Source organism: Aquarana catesbeiana, linkage group LG06 (assembly GCF_042186555.1).
Source record: "Aquarana catesbeiana isolate 2022-GZ linkage group LG06, ASM4218655v1, whole genome shotgun sequence".
In the NCBI taxonomy this organism is placed as follows: domain Eukaryota; kingdom Metazoa; phylum Chordata; class Amphibia; order Anura; family Ranidae; genus Aquarana; species Aquarana catesbeiana.
In genome coordinates this window covers 200,331,726-200,352,907 of record NC_133329.1, presented here as the reverse complement: position 1 = coordinate 200,352,907, position 21,182 = coordinate 200,331,726, and the positions used below count along the sequence as shown (strand labels likewise).

At 43.0% G+C, this 21,182-nt stretch overlaps 1 protein-coding gene across 2 annotated transcripts in view; it reads right to left on the bottom strand.

Annotated features, from left to right (window-relative positions):
• EMP2 (epithelial membrane protein 2) overlaps positions 1 to 21,182 on the bottom strand; it is a 220,480-nt gene that overhangs the window by 164,268 nt on the left and 35,030 nt on the right. The window contains exon 2 of one of the 2 annotated variants that reach the window (XM_073591212.1): positions 9,438 to 9,620. The exons of the other annotated variant lie outside the window; for it this stretch is intronic. The gene's annotated coding sequence lies outside the window, so the exon portion shown is untranslated. The remainder of the gene's footprint in view (positions 1 to 9,437; positions 9,621 to 21,182) is intronic. 2 annotated transcript variants of the gene reach the window in all.

Genomic DNA, 21,182 nt, shown 5'->3' with positions numbered 1-21,182 from the left:
ACAAGGTTTAGGAGTGCATCTATGGGAATGTTTGACCATTCTTCCAGAAGTGCATTTGTGAGGTCAGGCACTGATGTGGACAAGAAGGCCTGGCTCAGTATCTGTTCAAATTCATTCCAAGGGTGTTTTTTGGGGTTGAGGTCAGGACTCTGTGTAGGCCAGTCAAGTTCCTCCACCCCAAACTCTCATGAATGCCTTTATGGACCTTGCTTTGCGCACAGGTATGGAAGAATGGTCAAACATTCCCATAGACACTCCTAAACCTTGTGGACAGCCTTCCCAGAGGAGTTGAAGCTGTTATAGCTGCAAAGGGTGGGCCAACTCAATGATGATAATCATTTGTAAAAATTTTTGAAAAAAATTTATTTGAAAAGTGTGGCATGCATTTGTATTCAGCCCCCTTTACTCCGATACCCCTAACTAAAATTTAGTGGAACCATGTGCCTTTTGAAGTCACCAAATTAGTAAATAGAGTCCACCTGTTTGTATTTAATCTCAGTATAAATACAGCTGTTCTGTGAGGCCCTCAGAGGTTTGTTAGAGAACCTTAGTGAACAAACAGCATAATTAAGGCCACGGAACACACCAGACAGGTGAGGGATAAAGTTGTGGAGACGTTTAAAGCAGGGTTAGGTTATAAAACTATATCCCAAGCTTTGAACACCTCACAGAGCACTGTTCAATCCATCATCTGAAGAGTGTGGCACAACTGCAAACCTACCAAGACATGGCTGTCCACCTAAATAGACAGAGCAAGGAGAGCAATAATCAGAGATGTAGCCAAGAGGCCCATGGTAACTATGGAGGAGCTGCAGAGATCCACACTCAGATGGGAGAATCTGTCCACAGAACAACTATTAGTCATACACTCCACAAATCTGGCCTTTATGGAAGAGTGGCAAGATGAAAGCTATTTTTGAAAGAAAGCCATAAGAAGTCCCATTTACATTTTGCGAGAAGCCATGTGGGGGACACAGCAAACATGTGGAAGGTGGTGCTCTGGTCAGATGCGACCAAAATTAAACTTTAGGGCCTAAAAGCAAAACACTATGTGTGGCGGAAAACTAACAGTGCACATCACCCTGAACACACCATCCTCACCATGAAGTATGGTGGTGGCATCATGTGGGGCGGTTTTTTAGCAGGGACAGGGAAGCTGGTCAGAGTTGATGGGAAGATGGATAGGAGCCAAATACAGGGCAATCTTAGAAGAAAACCTGGGGCGGAGTTTCACCTTCCAGAAGGACAACGACCCTAAACATACAGCCAGAGCTACAATGGAATATTTTAGATCAAAGCATATCCATGTGTTAGCATGGCCCAATCAAGCCAAGACCTAAATCCAATTGAGAATCTCTAGTAAGAATTGAAAATTGCTGTTCACAGACACTCTACATCCAATCTGACAGAGCTTGAGCCATTTCGCAAAGAATGGGCAAAAATTTCACTCTAGATGTGCAAAGCTGGTAGACACATACCCAAAAAAAGACTTGCAGCTGTAATTGCAGCAAAAGGTGGTGCTACAAAGTACTGACTCGGGGAGGATAAATACAAATGCACGTCACACTTTTCATATATTTGCAAAAAAAGCTGGAAAACCCATTTATCACTTTGCTTCCACTTCACAACAACGTCATATCATGGTATATCGGTCTTCCACGAGGACCAACACACGGCACACACCTGCAAAAGCAGCCTAAACTTAGGGATCACAGGTTATAAACAAGAGAAATCAGGGTGGCTAAAAAAAAAAAAAATAAAATCAGATATTTAAATTTTTGGTAAACTCATTCAATGAATTCAAGCTCTGCAAGCTGAGATAACATGCACTGCATTGATGCATTCACACAATTTCACAGTAGCCATGAGATAAACCAAGGTTAAGGAATATTCCTTCATTCCATTGTTTTGCAAATCTATGTACACTAAAAACTACGATTGAATCAGTTCTGATATCGCTGTTTTACTAACCTGACAGCTTATTCTAAATAGGAAACCTTCATTTTGTTTGCAAATATTAAAGATTATAATCAGTCCTTACATTTAAAGAGCACCTGTCATTTTGGATCCATCATAGCAGTGCCTGTTAGCGGGCATCCACTCACCTACTGCCGCCATTCCCCTCACCAGCCGTATTATTAACCACTTCACGCAAAACGCCGTACCGGTATGTCGGTAGGGAGCAGTGTAAGTATCAGGGTATAGCCTACAGCTCCAGGCGGTACTGTTTTTTTTATTTTTTTTATTCTTTTTTTTTTTATTAAGAGCAGGTGGTCGGCTATCTGGTCATAACGGCCGATCCGGCTCAGCTGTCGCTCGCCCGTTATCCCAAGCAGCGGGAGGGGATGACGCTCTTCCCGGGCCTCCCATCTCACAATCTGGCGCATCAAATATATATCTATCACACATACACACGGGGGTTCCAAGTAATTTTCTAGGAAAAAATACGGATTTTAACTTGAGACTGTCGGTGAGTCAACAGCAGGTCGGAGGAGCCACTGCGGGACAGAGATAACAGTTGCTCTTTAACCACTTCAAGCCCACGGACGTCATATGACGTCCTGGGCTTTGAGCAGGTATATCTGAATGATGCCTGTAGTTACAGACATCATTCAGATATTGCCGGTTTCAGCCGGTGAATCTCTACACCATGGGAACGATCATAGCGGCCGTTCCGCCGCTTGATCGTTCCTATGGGAGGCGAGGGGACGTTCCCGCCGCCCTCCGGTGCTTGCTCCGACTCACCGTTACGATCGGTGAGGCGGAGAGTGGATCCGCCAGCGCCGGATGTAGATCATAGAGATTTCCGGCGGACCAGATGGTCCCCGGAAGTCTCTATGATCGTCGGAAGCCGGGCGCGATGTTGTCACGCCCGGCCTCTCCATTCAAAAAAACGACGCCGCTTCGGCTGGGAAGCGGTGATCGTTTTATTTTATTTTTTTATTTCAGGCTTCCCAGCCTAGTGGTGAGATATGGGGTCTTATTGACCCCATATCTCACTATTAAGAGCACCTGACATGTCATATTGCTATTACAAGGGATGTTTACATTCCTTGTAATAGGAATAAAAGTGATCAATTTTTTTTTTTTTCAAAAAAGTGTCAAAATAAAAAAAAAAATAAAATAAAATATAACAATAAAAAAATAAATAAATTTTTAAAGCGCCGCTGTCCCCGTGTGCTCGCACGCAGAAGCAAACGCATACGCAAGTCCCGCCCACATATGAAAACGGTGTTCAAACCATACATGTAAGGTATCGCCGCGAACGTTGGAGCAAGAGCAATAATTTTGGCCCTAGACCTCCTCTGTAACTCAAAACATGTAACCAGTAAAAAAAAATTTCAAGCGTCGCCTATGGGGATTTTTAAGTACCGAACATTGGCGCCATTCCACGAGCGTTGAAGCGTGACATGTTAGGTATCTATTTACTCGGCCTAACTTCATCTTTCACAAAATGCAAAAACATTGGGCTAACTTTACTGTTTTGTTTTTTTTTTAACACAAAACAGTTTTTTTCCCCCAAAAAACGCGTTCGAAAAATTCCTGCGCAAATACTGTGTGAGATAAAAAGTTGCAACAACCGCCATTGTATTCTCTAGGGTCTTTGCTAAAAAAACATATATAATGTTTGGGGGTTCTATGTAATTTTCTAGCAAAAAAATGATGATTTTTACATGTAGGAGCAAAGTGTCAGAATTGGCCCGGTATTGAAGTGGTTAAAAAAAAAATGTTGATTTAAATCAAGCCTTTTTTACTAATGATTTTAAAGCGACTTGATTTAAATCAAATCCACCCTGAGAGAAATACAAGTTCAAACAGGGTTCTCCAAAACTACCTGTAATTACAACAATCTCACAATCCTGTTAGGGTAGAGAAGTATTCTTGGGCATGTTAGGATATGGGTCATCATAGTGGCAATTGGTTGGAATATTGAAGGCAATTTACATATTTGCCCACACCAGGGGAGGATCCACAGTCCAGTCTCGGGAGGGGCACTGCCAGAAAATATTTTTGGGGTGCAATTTAAAATCGGGGAAATGGCTGGTGTTGGCGCTTTAATCATCCCGGCACCATGGTTGTTATGGTGTCAGGATGACTGAAGCACATTATTTCTATTATTACATTGTTATATAAAATGAAATAGTTCAACTCACCATAATGCAGAATCAGTGGGAGCCCTGAGTGTGTCACTTGCCACCAGATGCGGATTGTCACTTGCCACGTCGCCTGTCAGATGCAGATTGTCACTTGCCACGTCACCTGCCCCCAGATGCGGATTGTTACTTTGCTGCTAAGGTGGTCCCAGAGTCAGGCAGCAGATTACCAGTCAGGCAGCAGAGGGATGATGTAATGTGAGGGCAGAACTGCAGGGATGCAGGGCGGGCGGTGAGAGATGTCGTCATGTCTCTGCTCCCCCGCCCGCCGGCTCCCCGATTGGCCAGCAGCCCGCAAACACACAGCCGCCCAGCTGCTCGCCCACTCTCACCTGCCCGCAGAGTCACCCTCACTCACCCGCATTCTCGGAGGGGGCAATTGCCCCCCCCCTCCCCCCCCCGGATCCACCCCTGGCCCACACGTGATGTCATCCCCCTAAGAGCAAATTATCCCATTGATGATTTTGGCACAAATGTAAGCAGACAGATGAGATGTATATCTTTTGATGGTAAGTAGGTGTGCTTCAGGTAAGGGCATATTTGGAATAGGAAATGGCAAAGAAATTCCATATGGGGGGGGGGGTGTCACAAAACCTTTTGTCTTTAGGCGGTTTGGCATGCGGCATTGTTTGATCTGGTCTATAGATATTAAAAGCAGTGGATAAACCTATTAATTTCAGACTTACTTCTCTACCCTAACCGGATTGATTGTTAAATGTCTAATTACAGGTAATATTTTGGAGAACCCCTTTTGGACCTTTTATTTCTCTCGTTTATAACCCATGGTCCCCAAGTTTAGGCTGCTTTTACAGGTGTGTGTCATTTGTTGGTCCTGATGGAAGACAGATATACCATTACATTGGTCCTGATCACAAGTATTAGGCTTCATTTGTGACCTACTTCTAAGTAAGTTGACTTTGGGGGGGGGGGGGGGTGGATATGTGTTTATATGCCTGAATCATTGTTTATTTGATGTCTACATACAGTCCCCTTACCTCCTGTTATTTGTGTATAGGTTTGAGAATCTATCTTATCACCAAGTGTCATCACTATAGCCTGTTAAGTGCTGCTTTGCCAGCCACGTGATTTTTTTCCTGTTGACACAAGATACCTCACCACCATCTCCTTTCTATATTCTATAAGCAATGTGCAAGTTGGACACAGATAATACTAATGTGTTATATATGTTAGGATGGTGTCATATACCGATCTTCGTGCTCTTTTCGGTTAGGCTATTTAGCTTTGCTGCCAAGATAAAAAGGTCCTGAAGAAGCCAACAGAGGTGAAACGCATCGACCTCTTGGACAATACAGCAAAGTTAAATATGCAAGGGCAGTTGATTTGGCCTACATAATTTAATATGGATCGTTTTCTTATGGATTTTCTTATTTTTAATGACTTGTAATAAAATATACCCTTTTCTTAGCATGTTTTGTGGTTGTCCATCTTCGGTGCCAGTAAAGTCCAACAATTTTTTTTTGTGTAGTAAATTGATAATATGGATGTGGTACATCTACAATAGCCAAATTTTTTTTTTTTCGCTTGCCTTTTTTACTCAAAATAGTAATACTAATGTAAAGGTGGTAATGTGTGCCCTTTTGAACTTTAGCTGTGCGTGTGCGTGTGTGTGTACAGCACAATCTCCTTGCCAACAGTCCCCTACTGCTTCTTTATTCACTACAGATGGCATTTAAGGGGTTGTAAACCCTCGTGTTTTTTCACCTTAATGCATCCTATGCATTAAGGTGAAAAAACACCTGGCAGTCACCAGCCCCCCAGTTTTACTTACCTGAGCCCCTTCATCTCTTAGGCGGGGACGCGCTTTCCCTCTCTCCACGGGTTCCCGGCTATTGATTGGATAGATTGATAGCAGCACGGCCATTTGCTCCTGGAGGGGGAGCCAAGTCAGGTATTCGTTTCTGTGGATGCAAATGCTGGACTTGGGAGCCCGTCTGCAAGGTAACCCCCTCGGGAGAGCACTTCTCCGATCTCACTTATCTGATGTGGGGAGGAGCCACCGGGGGACCCCAGAAGAGGATGTTCAGGGGCCACTGTGCTAAAAAAGCTGTACAGTGGAGGCAAGTATGAGAGAGAGGAGATAGAGAGAGGAGATAGAGAGAGGAGATAGAGAGAGGAGATAGAGAGAGGAGATAGAGAGAGGAGATAGAGAGAGGAGATAGAGAGAGATATAGATAGATAGATAGATAGATAGATAGATAGATAGATAGATAGATAGATAGAGATAGATATAGTGTGTTTACCGATTACTGTATAAATGTCACTAGCAGGGAAAGAGTTAACCCCTTGATCACCCCCTAGTGTTTAAGTGTGTTCCCCCAGCGTGTTCTAATTGTAGAGCGGGGGGGGGGGGGGGGGGGATGGGGGTTGTGCTACCACTGACATGACAGATCAATATTCCCGATGACAGGGAACAAAAGATCTATCATGTTACAAGGCAGAACAGGGAAATGCCTTGTTTACATAGACCGTTCCCAGTCCTGCCTCTCCTCGGCGTGATTACGGGCAGCCAGTGGACATAGAGTCAGCGGGACATGCGCCTGCTATCCTGCTATGCCCTCTTCCTTTATATCCTCCATCCTTTGCCCTCCCTGGATGCCTCCCCAGCTGTGATCTTCCAGGTTTGCAGTGGTTAAAACTAGCTTCTCCACCTCACAGGTACTCAAATGTGGAAACTATGCCCCAGAAGCTGTGCCATCAGTTCCCACAATGAAAAGTGATCTTTCTATGGAAAAAGGTGAACCTTTCATCCACCGGTCCTCCATTTCTAGAGCACTTTTCATTGTGGGAACTGATCGTATAGCTTCTATGAATGAAACACGAAGGTGAAAAAGGCAGAAGATCGTAATAACCCCTGCAGCACTGGAAAACATAAGCTGCAGTGGTATCCAGGGGGCCTTGAGAACAGAAGATTTCTAGATAGAGAGCAGCAGCCACCTGCACTCGTCATACATGCAAGTACTGTCCCTGGTGCTGATATACAAATATATCACACATACAGTATCTCACAAAAGTGAGTACACCCCTCCCATTTTTCTAAATATTTTATATCGTTTCATGTGACAACACTGTAGTAAAGTGCCACTTCTTCAATGTAAGGAGAGTACAGCTTGTATAACAGTGTAAATTTGCTGTCCCCTCAATATAACTCACAGCCATTAGGCCCCTTTCACATGAGGCGGACTCCGCTTCCACGGAGTCCGCCTCGGTCCGCTGGCTCAGCGGGAGATCTCTCCGTTGATCTCCGCTGAGCCAACAGATGACAGGTCCCTCTCTGCTCACTGAGAGGGGAGGGGCTTGTCAGGCGCCGCTGCCGCCTATGGAGGGATCGGATTTTCATCAGATCTCACCCGATCCGATCCACCAGCGATGGTCCTGGACGTAGGGCCATCCGTCTGCTTTTAGCGGATCGGACTGGGTCGGATATCTCCGCTGACATCCGTCGCTCCATAGGCTAACATGGAGCGACCGTTCAGGTCCGCCGTCAAAACTGACAGGCGGACCTGAACGATCCGATCGTGTGAAAGGGGCCTTAACGTCTAAACCGCTGGCAACAAAAGGGAGTACACCCCTAAGTGAAAACGTCCAAATTGGGCCCAATTAGCCATTTTCCCTCCCCGGTGTCATGTGGCTCGTTAGTGTTACAAGGTCTCAAGTGTGGATGGGGAGCAGGTGTTAAATTTTGTGTTATCGCTCTCACTCTCTCATACTGGTCAGTAGAAGTTCAACACGGCACCTCATGGCAAAGAACTGAGGATCTGAAAAAAAAAAAAATTATTGTTGCTCTACATAAAAGATGGCATAGGCTATAGGAAGATTGTCAAGACCATGAAACTGCAGCATGGTGGCCAAGACCATACAGCGGTTTAACAGGACAGGTTCAACTCAGAACAGGCCTCGCCATATTCGACCAAAGAAGTTGAGTGCACGTGCTCAGCGTCATATCCAGAGGTTGTCTTTGGGAAATAGACGTACGAGTGCTGCCAGCATTGCTGCAGAGGTTGGCGGGGGGGGGGGGGGGGGGGGGTCAGCCTGTCAGTGCTCAGACCTTACACCTCATACTGTAGCAAATTGTTCTGCATTGCTGTCGTCCCAGAAGGAAGCCTCTTCTAAACATGATGCACAGGAAAGCCCGCAAACAGTTTTCTGAAGACAAGCAGACTAGGGACATGGATTACTGGAACTATGTAGGACGATGTAGGAGACAGATTGTAAGAGTGGAGGGACACTTTTTGTTCAATAAATTTGTGTTATAAAAAAAAAAAAAAAAAAAAAAAAAGAGAAGATGATATCACACTAGTTAGCCTTCTTTCTTACTATATGTGTATGAGGAAACAGCGCTATTGGGAAGTCCAGGATCCCACAGTAGTGACCAAACTTAAATGTGAAGTGACCCATCACCCTCAGGAGGCGAGCGGCTATTACCTAAGGGGGGGTTCCAGAGTGTGGACACTTCAACACGCGTGGATCACCTCAAAAGGATTTATTTTATGTTTGATAAGGACTTTGTTACACTGAGACCTAGGGCCACTTTATATCATTCACTATAATGAATTCATTTCAACAGTAATATATATATATATATATATATATATATATATATATATATATATATATATATATATATATATATATATATATATATATATATATATATATATATATATATATATATATATATATATATATATATTCCTCACGCCGTGCCGCCCTGCCTCCGAAAGCAGCCGAAGCTTTCGCGCCATTTCCTCCCGCTGACATCATCCCCCTGTGTCGCGGCTCAGAGAGGAGACTGCAGCAGAGCAAACAACACGTGTCTGACCTCCTCCGAGTCCCAGACTCCCGGACGGTCCCCCCAGAACTTATCTTTTCCTCCTTGCACAGCTGAGCAGCACAGGCTGTAGTGTTACAGGGGGAGAGGAAGACCAGCCTTGTTTACCGCTCAGGGGACACAGACAGGACTGGGAGAGAGAGAGACCCGAGCTAGTAGTAGTAGCCATATCCACCAGGCCGTGCTGATCTTGTCCTAGTGTGTCCTCAGTCCTCCTGTCCTCACACTCAGTCCAGGCAGCAGCAGGAGAGAAGGAGACCAGCAGTGAGTGCCAGTCGTCAGAGACAGACAGACACAGTGCCACACTGTCTGCCACTGCTGCTCAGCACACTACAGTAGTACCATCATTAATCAGGTAGGTAACTGACTCACTGACTGTCACTGTCATGTCAGTGTCACTATCACACACAGTATGAAATGTAAAGTACACTTACTAAACTTGTCATTCTGTGCTGTCCTCTCCTCAGCCTCCAGTCCTTACCCGCAGGAAGCGCAGCAGTAGGAAAGGAGGAGAGAGAGACCCTCTCCAGCAGTGAGTGCCACCGCGCTCAGCTCGTCATCACAGGTAGGTAACTCTCTGTATCTCTGATGAATTGTGTGGAGTGGACTGACTGTCACTGTAAAAAAAAAAAAATGCAAAAATTTATGAATGTAAATAATGATTAATAATGATGGTGCTTGCCTTGCCATCCTGTATTCATAAACATTAACCCCTTTGCACCGAGCGGACGCATTTGCGGCCTCGGCTTTAGGGGGTTATACCGGGATGATGCGCGCAGCTGTACTGCTGCAGGCATCATCCCGGTACAGTTTTTTTTTACAGCGGGCACTGCCGCCGGGCCGTCGGCTTTCCCATGGATAACAACCAAAGCGGCTAAAAGCCGCTTGGTTGTTATCCCGGAGGAGCGGAACTCGGGAGTGGACTGGACAGTAGACAATGTCATTCCCTGCCTTCCGACACTCTAGCCTCTTAAATGAATTGCATTAAAAAAAATAATAATTTTAAAAAGCGCCCCGCAGCAAAGAAAATGCATATGAAGTTGGCTCGGCAAGTTGCACCCGGCCCGCATAATACGTTGCTCAAATCCCATGTGAGGTATCGCTGGGATCGTCAGAGCGAGAGCAATAATTATAATTCTAGCACTAGTAGACCTCCTCTGTAACTCTACCCTGTGTAACCATTATTTTTTTTAAAAGTGTCGCCTTTGGAGATTTTTAGGTACTGTAGTTTGTCACCATTCTACGAGTGTGCGCAATTTTAAAGCATGACATGTTGTTTGGTATTTATATTTACTTGGCGTAACATCATATTTCACATTATACCAAAAAATTTAGGCTAACTTAAAGCGGGGTTCCACCCAAATTTTGAACAATATCTGTATGTATTCTCTTCCTTGCCTAGATGCTGACATGCTGTTTAAAAAATTTTAAATCGCCGTAATTACGTTTTATTTTTCTATTCTTCTTTGCACTTCCTGGTTCTCCTCCCGTGGGAGTAGGCGTGTTTCTAGCCTCTCCCAGACTCCTGGGAGCTAGTCTCAGGCTTCCCAGGATGCCACTGAGCATGTGTGGGAACGAGCGCTGAATGCTGGGGAGCACAGCATTCACCACATCCAGGAAATAAATGCTTGTGGGCTTCAAATGCCCACAATGAAGATGGAAACCGCCTGCAGTGAATAATAGAAGTTATTCTTTCTGACGAAATCTGACACAGGCAGACATATTACACACAATATGTGAGTATGTAATGCTGAGAAGAAAAGTTTGTGAATGAACAAAAAAAACAAAAAAAAAACACAACACACACACACACACACGATAGATAGGTGGACCCCCGCTTTAAGCTTTGTTTCGTTTTTTTAAAATTCATGAAAGTACTTTTTTTTCCCCAAAAAAGTTGCATTTAAATGACCGCTGCACAATGAATTAAATAGTATTTAATAAATACAGTGTGACATAAAATATTGTAACAATCGCCATTTTATTCTCTAGATTCTCTGCTAAAAAAATATATATAATGTTTGGGGGTTTTCTAAGTAATGTTTTATCAAAAAATATGGATTTTAACTTGTAAAAAACAACAAATGTCAGAGAAATAGGCTTAATCATGAAAGGGTTAAAGAAAGTGAGTTTAAGTGACCATGACCAATGCCATTGCCATTTAATTAATTATGGTTTATGTAGGTATATCTCTAATCTCTTGAATGTCCAGTCAAATGTTGTCTTGTCTTAGTCATTGATCACAACTTGATACCTTTTGTATGATGTAGTATGGTTTTGCTCATCACTGCCCCACACATGCTGCTGCAGTGCATGTGTGGGGCAGTGATGATGAGCAAAACCATAATAATACACAAACAAGATAACTAATGAAGTTGTGATGTGAATCAATCATTAAGTCAATGAATACATAAGACTATAAATAATGAAATGGCATACGTTGTCATTTGGGGGGGGGGATGTTGGCGGGACATATGTTGTTGTCTGTAGCTGTTTGTGACGTATTCAATGCCAGTGTGCCAAGATTGGAGAAGGAGAGATAGAGAGATCACGTGACCGGCTGTCATTGACTCGCTGAGTGACCATTGACCAATGATAACTAGTGCAGTTGATGTCTGACCAATGCCATGGTGGCACAGATGACAGATAAGAGGAGGGCGCATTTTTAACACATATACTTCTTACACTATAGTAGCATTCTAGCCATTAGCAAGCAACTAAGTGCGACTGCGATGCGAGTAGCTACTAGTGATGGCGTGTGGGGGGGGTAGTAGAATAAGGATTTTGTGACAACTATTTGTTTAACCTATCAAATACAATTACATACACTTGTTACTTTTCTGGTGATCTCGTGGCAGGCTTTAGGCTTAATCACTTAAATTTTTTTTTTTCTTCTTTTTTTAATACTGACAGAATTTGTAGAAAACATTGTCGTCATCACCCCTGTCACAATTACATGGCTTTTTAAAAGCAAACATCTGGGCACATTTTGGCTTTTATGAACATGAACAAAGTGGGAATCACGAATTGGACAAGTCATACGCCGTGTGTAAAGCCTGTCACACAAAAATTAAATATCTAGGGAATACTACTAATATGAGAAACCACGCTAGCCGTTTTCACTCAGAGATGCTAAAACCTGCCACCACCACCACCACCACCGCCAAATCAATAGACCCAGCTCAGCCAAGAATTGATGCAATACTCTCAACTTTGCCGCCCAACTCTGAAAAGGGGAAGAGAACAAAAGCTGCGGCAGCTTTCATAGCTAAGGACCTGTGCCCTTACTCTGTAGTGGACAACACTGGGTTTCGCTACCTGTTGAAGACGATAGAGCCGTGTTACAAGATCCCATCACGAAGTCACTTTACAGAAAACGTTATACCTGCACTCTACCACGAAACTCAGATAATTGCGTCAATGAGCCAAGCAAGTCGAGTCGCAATAACGTGTGATTCATGGACTTCAGTCACGACAGAGTCTTATGTTACAATAACAGCACATTACGTTAAGGACTGGCAGATCTTATCGCATGTGCTGCAAACGAGAGCCATTTATGAGTCTCACACGGGTGCTCATCTGGCAGAGCTACTGTCTCATGTTGTGGAAGAATGGCAACTGTCCGATAAATCTGTAGTGCTTGTGACCGACAACGCATCAAACATGATCGTTGCAGCTCAAGTTGGCAAATTCCCCCATACACTGAACCTTGCATCCCAGCAAGCACTGAAAGTGGCCACACTCTCCAGGCTTCTTGGCAGAGTGCGATAGATATCCACATTCTTTCACCGCAGCACTAGAGCAAGCCACTGTCTAAAAGAGAAACAGAAATGTCTTGGCCTGAAGAATCATAAGCTGATAACTGATGTGCCAACAAGATGGAACAGCGCATATGACATGGTCGAGAGGTTCTTAGAACAACCTGCAGTCTGTGCCACCTTGCTGTCTCCAGAAGTCAGAAAAGGAGAGTCCGATCTCTGCACTCTCAACGAAACAAATGTGTCAAATGCAGAAGATGCTGTGAGTGCATTAAAGCCAATGAAGGATGCAACCATGCTGATGTCAGAAGAGCGCAATCCAACAGTTTCTCTCATTGCCCCTCTAAATGCACAACTCCTCTAGAGCATGACAGACACCATGGGAGACACACCCATGATCCATGAGATCAAGAATGCCATCAGAACAGATCTTCAGAAGAGGTACAGCAGCGAGGCAGAGAAGAAGATCCTTCATACAGCCTCTGCACTGGATCCTCGCTTTAAAGGGACTGCCTTTTATCCTCACAGAGGAGGGGAGATTGGAGATATACAAAGGAGTGACTGAGGAGGCTGCATCCTTGGAGGTAATTCAATTGATTTGAATTTAATCATGTTTCTTGAAACGAACTGTAACTAACTAGTAGCTAGCTACAGCTTGCTACATAGTGTAAGCCACACTTCTGAATCTGATGCGGTGCAGGAACTGCACCGTCCGTTTCCTGTGCTTTTTCATCACCCCATCGGAATCATAGGCAATTGACAATGTGTTTTATTTTTTTTTTTTTCCTATTCTTTTTTGTTCAAACACAGATTACATCTAGGGAGGACACATGAGGAGGATCAAGTGCCACTGCCTAGAAGAAAAGAAACTCTGGAAGAAGAAAGTTCACCCGTCGAGGACAACCATTCTCCATCTCCTCCCAAAAGAAAGGCCAGATCGCTGCTCATGAGTTTGCTGGGACAGTCTTTCACTGACACTGAAGGTACAATAGAACCCAAGACCCCCTATGCCAAGGCTGAAGAGGAAATGGAAAAATATTGTAAAGCCCCACCTCTGCCTCTCACTGAGGACCCTTTGAACTGGTGGTGTGAGTATGAGGTCATAATTCCCCTCCTTTCTCAGCTGTCAAAGCAATACTTGTGTATCCCAGGCACAAGCGTGTCTGCAGAGCGGGTTTTCTCCACTGCAGGAGATGTTGTAACTGCAAAAAGAAGCGCACTCAAAGCAGAGCATGTGGATCAACTAGTGTTCTTACAGAAAAATCTACACATTCCCAAATCCTGAGCAGCATTGCTTGCGCCTTGCAGTGACCCATTTTTTTTATCCAGGAAGTGCTGATGTACTGTTGTGTCTGCCAGTGCCACTGCCCCTGCCCAGCCCACTGTTAGTCTGCCACACCACTGACCACACCAGTGTTGTCAATTTTACATATTTTGTTTATAGCACAGCACTGTCAGTGTCAGTGTCTGCCACTGAGATTTTGATTTTTGAAGATTCCCTCTCCCCCCCCCCCCCTTCTACAACCATCCCCCTCTCCCCAGTCCCCACCATTCCCCTTCATCTCTACATCCCTCTCTCTTTTTTTTCCCCTCCCGAGTCCCTCCTATCTATTCCCTATGTCACTGTCAACAAGACCTTATAACGCCAATTATGCCACTCTAGTCTAGCGTCAACTCAACGCAGTCACAGTCACACTGTTTTTGACTGACTGGTGGCAGCAGGCCTGCAGGTGGCCGTGGCACTGGCAATTGCAAACAATCAATGATCATCACAGTGAACTGAACCTGGAGTATACTATATGTATGTCATATAAATATTATATTTGTTATAGCTTTTCTAGCACTGGAGGAGATGGAGAATGGTTTTCTATTGTGTGTCCAACTGTCCATTTAGAATTTTTATACTAGTGTCGTCATGTCAATTGACTGTGGCGTGTTCAATGTCACAGTGTGTCTGTCATGCTCTGTGACTGCCTGTCTGTTACTAGGGGTTTAACCTTCAACCAAATCAATTCTGTATTTAATTCCAGACAACTGACGCCTGCCAAGCCACCAGAGGAAGGCAAATCCTTGAAAGAATAAATTGAATCTTAAAACTTGGAGTAAATCTTTATTGGATCACACAAATATACACACACAAAAGAAAAATCACACACCGACCTGATGAGTGGCTGGATGTGCCACTTGCCTGCGTTGTTCACACAGTGGCCTGCCCTTTCTCATGATTCACGACTGACATGAGTGTTTTTTGTTGGTATTGTGTGTGCATATTTCTGATCCCATAACTGTTTAACTCAAGGTTTTAAGTTTCAATTGATAATTTATTCTGTCAAGGATTTTTGGGCTTCCTCTAATGGTGACTTGGCTTCAGTTACAGGTGTATCGTGGTAGAGTGCAGGTAACGTTTTCTGTAAAGTGACTGAGTGACGACTTGAGTGACAACAAGCTTTGCTAGCTTTGGGGGGGATGGAGAATGGTTTATTTTTGAAGATTGTTTCGGACACAATCTTCAAAAATGTGTCCATCGAATTTTCACACTTGATGTGTATATTGTCAAATGTCAATGTTTAACCCTCAGCCAAATAAAATTCTAAAATTGTATTTAATTCCAGACAACTGACGCCCGCCAAGCCACCAGAGGAAGGCAAATCCTTGAAAGAATAAAAACTGAATCTTAAAACCTGGAGTAAATCTTTATTGGATCACACAAATACACACACAAAAGAAAAAACACACACTGACCTGATGAGTGGCTGTGCCATTACCTGCCTGACTGTGGCCTGCCCTTTCTCATGATTCTGATTCACGGATGTGTGTGCATATTTCTGATCCCATAACGGTTTAGCTCAAGGTTTTTTAGCTTCAATTGATTCATTCTGTCAAGGATTTTCCGGCTTCCTCTAATGGTGGCGTGGCTTGGCTTCAGTTACAGGTGTATCGTGGTAGAGTACGGGTAACGTTTTCTGTAAAGTGACTGGGTGACATTAAGATGTGTATTGTCAATCAATTGTCAATGTTTGGAGGTGTCAACTTAACCCTCAGCCAAATATTCTAAAAGTGTACTTAATTCAAGACAACTGACGCCCGCCAAGCCACCAGAGGAAAGTAAATCTTTGAAAGAATAAATTAAATCTTAAAACCTGGAGTAAATCTTTATTGGATCACACACACACACACACACACACACACCGACCTCATGTCTGACTATGCCATTGCCCGGCGCCTGACCTATGGCCTGCCCTTTACCATTATGATTCAGTGATGTGTGGTTTTTTTTTTTGGTATTGTGGTGTGTAACTGTATATTTGTGATCCCATAATGATTTGTCCAAGGTTTTTAAATTTAGTTGACAACTTATTCAGTCAAGGATTTTCAGACTTCCTCTAATGGTGGCTTGGTCTTGGCTTTAGTTACAGGTGTATCGTGGTAGAGTGCAGGTAACGTTTTCTGTAAATTGACAGGGCCAGGGTGACACAACTCCGAGAGCTTGTAACCCCGATCTAGCCATCCATCTGTGTTGACTCACTGGTGCTGGTGGTATTGGCAAACAATCATCACTGTGAACCAGGAAGTTCTGCAACACACTGACTGTGTTACAGGTTCACTGTGATGTTTGTTTGCCAGTCAATAACTGGAAGTGCTCTGTTTTATATAGATGTAGGTGTTACTGTTTACAAGTTATAGTTTACTTCTTCATAAAAGAAAATATTAAAATGTAAACTACTGCACCAGTCCAGCACTGTATGTATTATACACAACAGTTTGATGTCACAGTACTCTTTTATAAATACTGTTGTCTGCTGCACTGTTCATGTTCAGACTTTGCTATATGCAGGGAACTTGGTGTAATTTGTTTAAATAGCAGATACAAATAAATATATTTCTTCAATTTCTGACTGCTTGAATTAATTTTTTGAGGAAATGTTGAAAACCATGGGCACTTGGGTATTAATCGTGATGCATCGTGGAATCAAAGATGGGATAATTGTAATCGAATTGTGAGGTGAGTGAAGATGCGCACCCCTAATATATATATATAATTTCTATAACATTTTTTTACATAAAAATACCATAGTTTGGTTTGCGCAAGCGTTATAGCATCTACAATCATATGCTTACTGGGATTTTTTTTTTTTTTTTTTAACCAAAAATATGTAGCAGAATACATATTGACCTAAATTGGTGAAGAAATTTTATTTTATTTTTTTTTTACATTTTATTGGGTATGTTTAGCAGAAAGTAAAAAAAAAAAAAAAAAAAAAAAACTCCACTATAAATTATTATGAAAAACAAAATTTTATTTGGGTAGTGTCGCACGAGTGCAATTGTCAGTTAATGCAATGCAGTGCCGTATCGCAAAAAAATGGTCTGGTCAGGAAAGGGGTAAAACCTTCCTGGAGCTAAAATGGTTAACAAAGCTAACCTCTTCCCATTTCATGCTGTCAACAATGGCACCACATGTAAGAAAAATGTCAAGGCTTGATTAAGAAAAATTTCTTTACACAAGGCTACAAGAAAAACAGCAAAGCTTTACGTAGACAGAATACTGTAGCAAAAGTGATACAAAAATTTAACAAAGATGGAACTGCAACCATCTGAGAAACATCCAGGCCATCCACGGAAGTTAACACCTCAACAGGAGGGCCTTCTGAGGCGAAGGGTTGAAGAAAATCGCCATGCCAGTTCACTGCAGTTAGTTAAAGTAGAAAGCCAAACTGGAGTGATAGTTTCCTGTGACAATACCGCGTACACTGCAGAGGAATGGCATGCATGGGTGTCGTCCACGAAGGAAGCCTTTCCTAAAGCCCATGCACAAAAAGCCCACCTAGAATTTGCAGGGCCCATGCTGTAAAAGGAGACTACTGGGGACTCTGTACTCTGGAGTGATGAGACCAAGAAAAAAGTTTTCGGAACTGATGGCTTCAAAACTTTACGGCGTCGCAAATATAAAAATAATGCATGGGATTTATAGTGTAAATATAATGAAACATGGTGGTGGCAGTGTCCTTCTGTGGGGCTGCATTAGTGCTGCTGATGTCGGGGAGCTACATTTAAATTGATGGCATCATGAATTCACAGATTTACTGCTCTAGGTTGAAAGAAGATGCTACCATCACTCCGTGCCCTTGGTCGTCTTGCACTTTTCCAACATGACAATGATCCAAAAACACACATCTAAGGCCCCTTGCATTTCTTAAAGTGGTTGCAAAACCGGGGAAAAAAAAAAAAAAAAAAAAAAACACCCTGCAAGACAAAGGCATAATGAGCTAGTATCCATAGCATACTAGCTCATTATGAGTTACTTATCCGAGAACGAAGCCCCCGCAACCGTCCTAGTCTCCCCCTCCGGCCAGCGACATCTCTCCCGGGGGTTACTTCCAGGTATCGCGGCTCCAGTCAATCACAGCGCGAGAGCCACGATACCTGGAAGTAACCCCCGGGAGAGAGGTCGCTGGCCGGAGGGGGAGACTAGGACGGCTGCGGGGGCTTCGTTCTCGAATGACATCACTACCGCACATGCACACAGGAGCTGCCAGGAACAGCACAGCACAACTAAAGCAATGGCACGTATGTGCCATTGCTTCAGTTGGCTTAAGTGCGCATGTCCCGATGACGTCGGCAATGCAAATACAGGGATATCTCCTAAACTTGGCAGGTTTAGGAGATATCCAGTGCAGCTACAGGTAAGCCCAATTATAGGCTTGCCTGTAGTTTAAAGTGGTTGTAAAGGGTTTACAACCACTTTAAGAAGAACAGGGTGAAAGTGGTTCAGTGCTCAAGTACGTCTCCTGATCTGAACCCAATCGAACACCTATGTGAATACTGAAGAGACAAGTTGAGCATCACTCTCCATCCAGGCTCTAAAAGGTCGTTCAAGAATAAAAAAAAAAAGATAAAAAAAACAGATGTGCAATATGTCGCCAACTTATTCATTGCATGCCTGGAAGACTTGGCGCTGTCCTTACAAATCATGGAGTTCATACAAAATACCAGATGTAGTAGCTGTTGTGGGGTGTATTCATTTTTGCGTCAACTAATTTGACTAAAACTGAAGATTTTGTAATCCATGTTATTATTACCCTTACTTTCATGTAATGGAACTAAACAAATGTAGGAAATTGTTCTGGTGTTCATTGACATATGGATTAAAATCTTAGTGTACTCCTTTATGCTGAAAAAAAATTAGATAGATAGAGAGATTATATATATATATATATATATATATATATATATATATATATATATATATATATATATATATATCTCTCTATCTATCTCTCTCTATCTATCTCTCTATCTATACACATATATACACACACACACATATATACACACACACACACACATACACCTGTTTCAGATTGTTACCCACAAAATGCATGCCCTAAAGACATACGTAGCAACATATAATACCTTAACCCTCTTAGACCACTGCCAAAACACATTTACAATACACGTGTATATACTATGTAAGTGCCATGAATGATGAAAGGAAGGTGGTACCTTTTATTTCCTGTTTAACATTTTTGGGTTGCCCCTTTGCGGAAAGAGACACCACCACACATATACATACATTTTTAATAAAAAATTTTTTCCATGATAACCGTTTTGTATCTGGCGTTTTCTGGTTATAAAAAGGGGGAAATGTATGTAAGTCTCCGTCACTCTATTTTTCTTTTGGTGGCTGTCATGTGTGTGGTGCATGTTGGCATGTCTCCGTGCAGTTCGGTTCCATATATGCTAGCCACGGGGTGACACTGAATGATTCCTTTTGGAAACTAGACTTGATTCCTTTCCTCTAATTCAGATCGAGAATTGTTTTTTTTTTTCTGCCTCAGCAACGTTGGTTTGAAAAGGAGGCTTGGTCTCTCCCTCCGGTACAAACCGAGGCTTGGCTTTGCATATGACTCCCACGGCCATATTAATTTGAAAGGGGGGCTTGGCTAATCCTCCCGTTTCCTGTATAGTGGCCATGTTACTTCCTCTTTTCATAACGAGGCAGCCATTCTGAGCAAATTATTTTGTTTTAAACAGTTGTGCTCTTTCCGTTATGGATATGGACCCCATGCCCCTGATGACATTATGTATGATGATACTAGTAGGGCGGAGTTTGCAGCAAGACCACGCTGCTCTGATCTGCAGATTTTATGCGAGAGCCTTTTTATCCACTTGTTACATTGTATTGGACCTGTGGTCACTTAATTGCATTTTTTCAATAAAACCACCCTGGTTTTACACTATCTGGCAACTTTTTGCCTTTTTTACATAAACCTCCATGAGAAAGAGTGATTAACCAGCACCAACGGCCGTGACGCTGCCCTTCTCTACCTCCAGTGGATGGATTCTTTATGTTGTGTGATTAGACTCCTATAATGTGGAGTCTAGCTGGTAAGGGCACATCTTGTATCTATATGGTGGAAGGTGCACTTGGGTGTACGGTCACTCACTATAATTTGGACACGTGTTGCAACAATATATCACTTTATTCCTGTATGGACCTATATGGAAATCTTATGGACTGACTTCTGTGACTTTATGTTATATTCTTATTTAGTGCGGTACAGGATGTATGTATGTATGTATGTATGTATGTATGTATGTATGTATGTATGTATGTACCTACCTCACATTTTTGTAAATCATTTATTATATCTTTTCATGTGACAACACTGAAGAAATTACACTTTGCTACAATGAAAAGTAGTGAGTATACAGCTTGTATAACAGTGTGAATTTGCTACCCCTCAAAATAACTCACATAGCCATTAATGTCTAAACCATTGGTGACAAAAGTGGAGTACACCCCCTAAGTGAAAAAGTCCAAATTGTGCCCAATTAGCCATTTTTCCTCCCCGGTGCTATGTGACTCGTTAGTGTTACAAGGTCTCAGGTGTGTTAAATTTGGTGTTATCGCTCTCTCTCTCTCTCATACTGGCCACTGTCAGTTCAACATGGCAAAGATTATCTCTCTCAATATCTATAGATATTAAAAAATATCTATCCATCTCTATCGATATCCATCCAGCCATCAATATTTATCCATCCATCCACACAAAAAATAAAAAGGTATCGGTACTTGTACTCGGTTTTAAAAAAGTGGCATCGGGACAACCCTAAGCACAGCGCTTGTGCTGTGTCATTTGGCCACCCGTATCAATTGAAATAACTGGCTGATCCTGCCTGGCTATACCCTCCCCTCTGTAAAACTGACCACGATAATGCTGAGCACCTGACACCTTGGTCAGTTTACGTGCCTCCGTCATCCACAGCCCTGCTATCTGTCTGTGTCCTCTCCTCCATCCTCTCCCCCCCTCCTCCCTGTCTGCTTAAGACAGTGACCGCCCCCACAACTCTTGCTGCTTAAACAACAGTTATATCTTCATGCCATCTCCTCAGTGTTCTAATCTTGTGTGCCCCTGT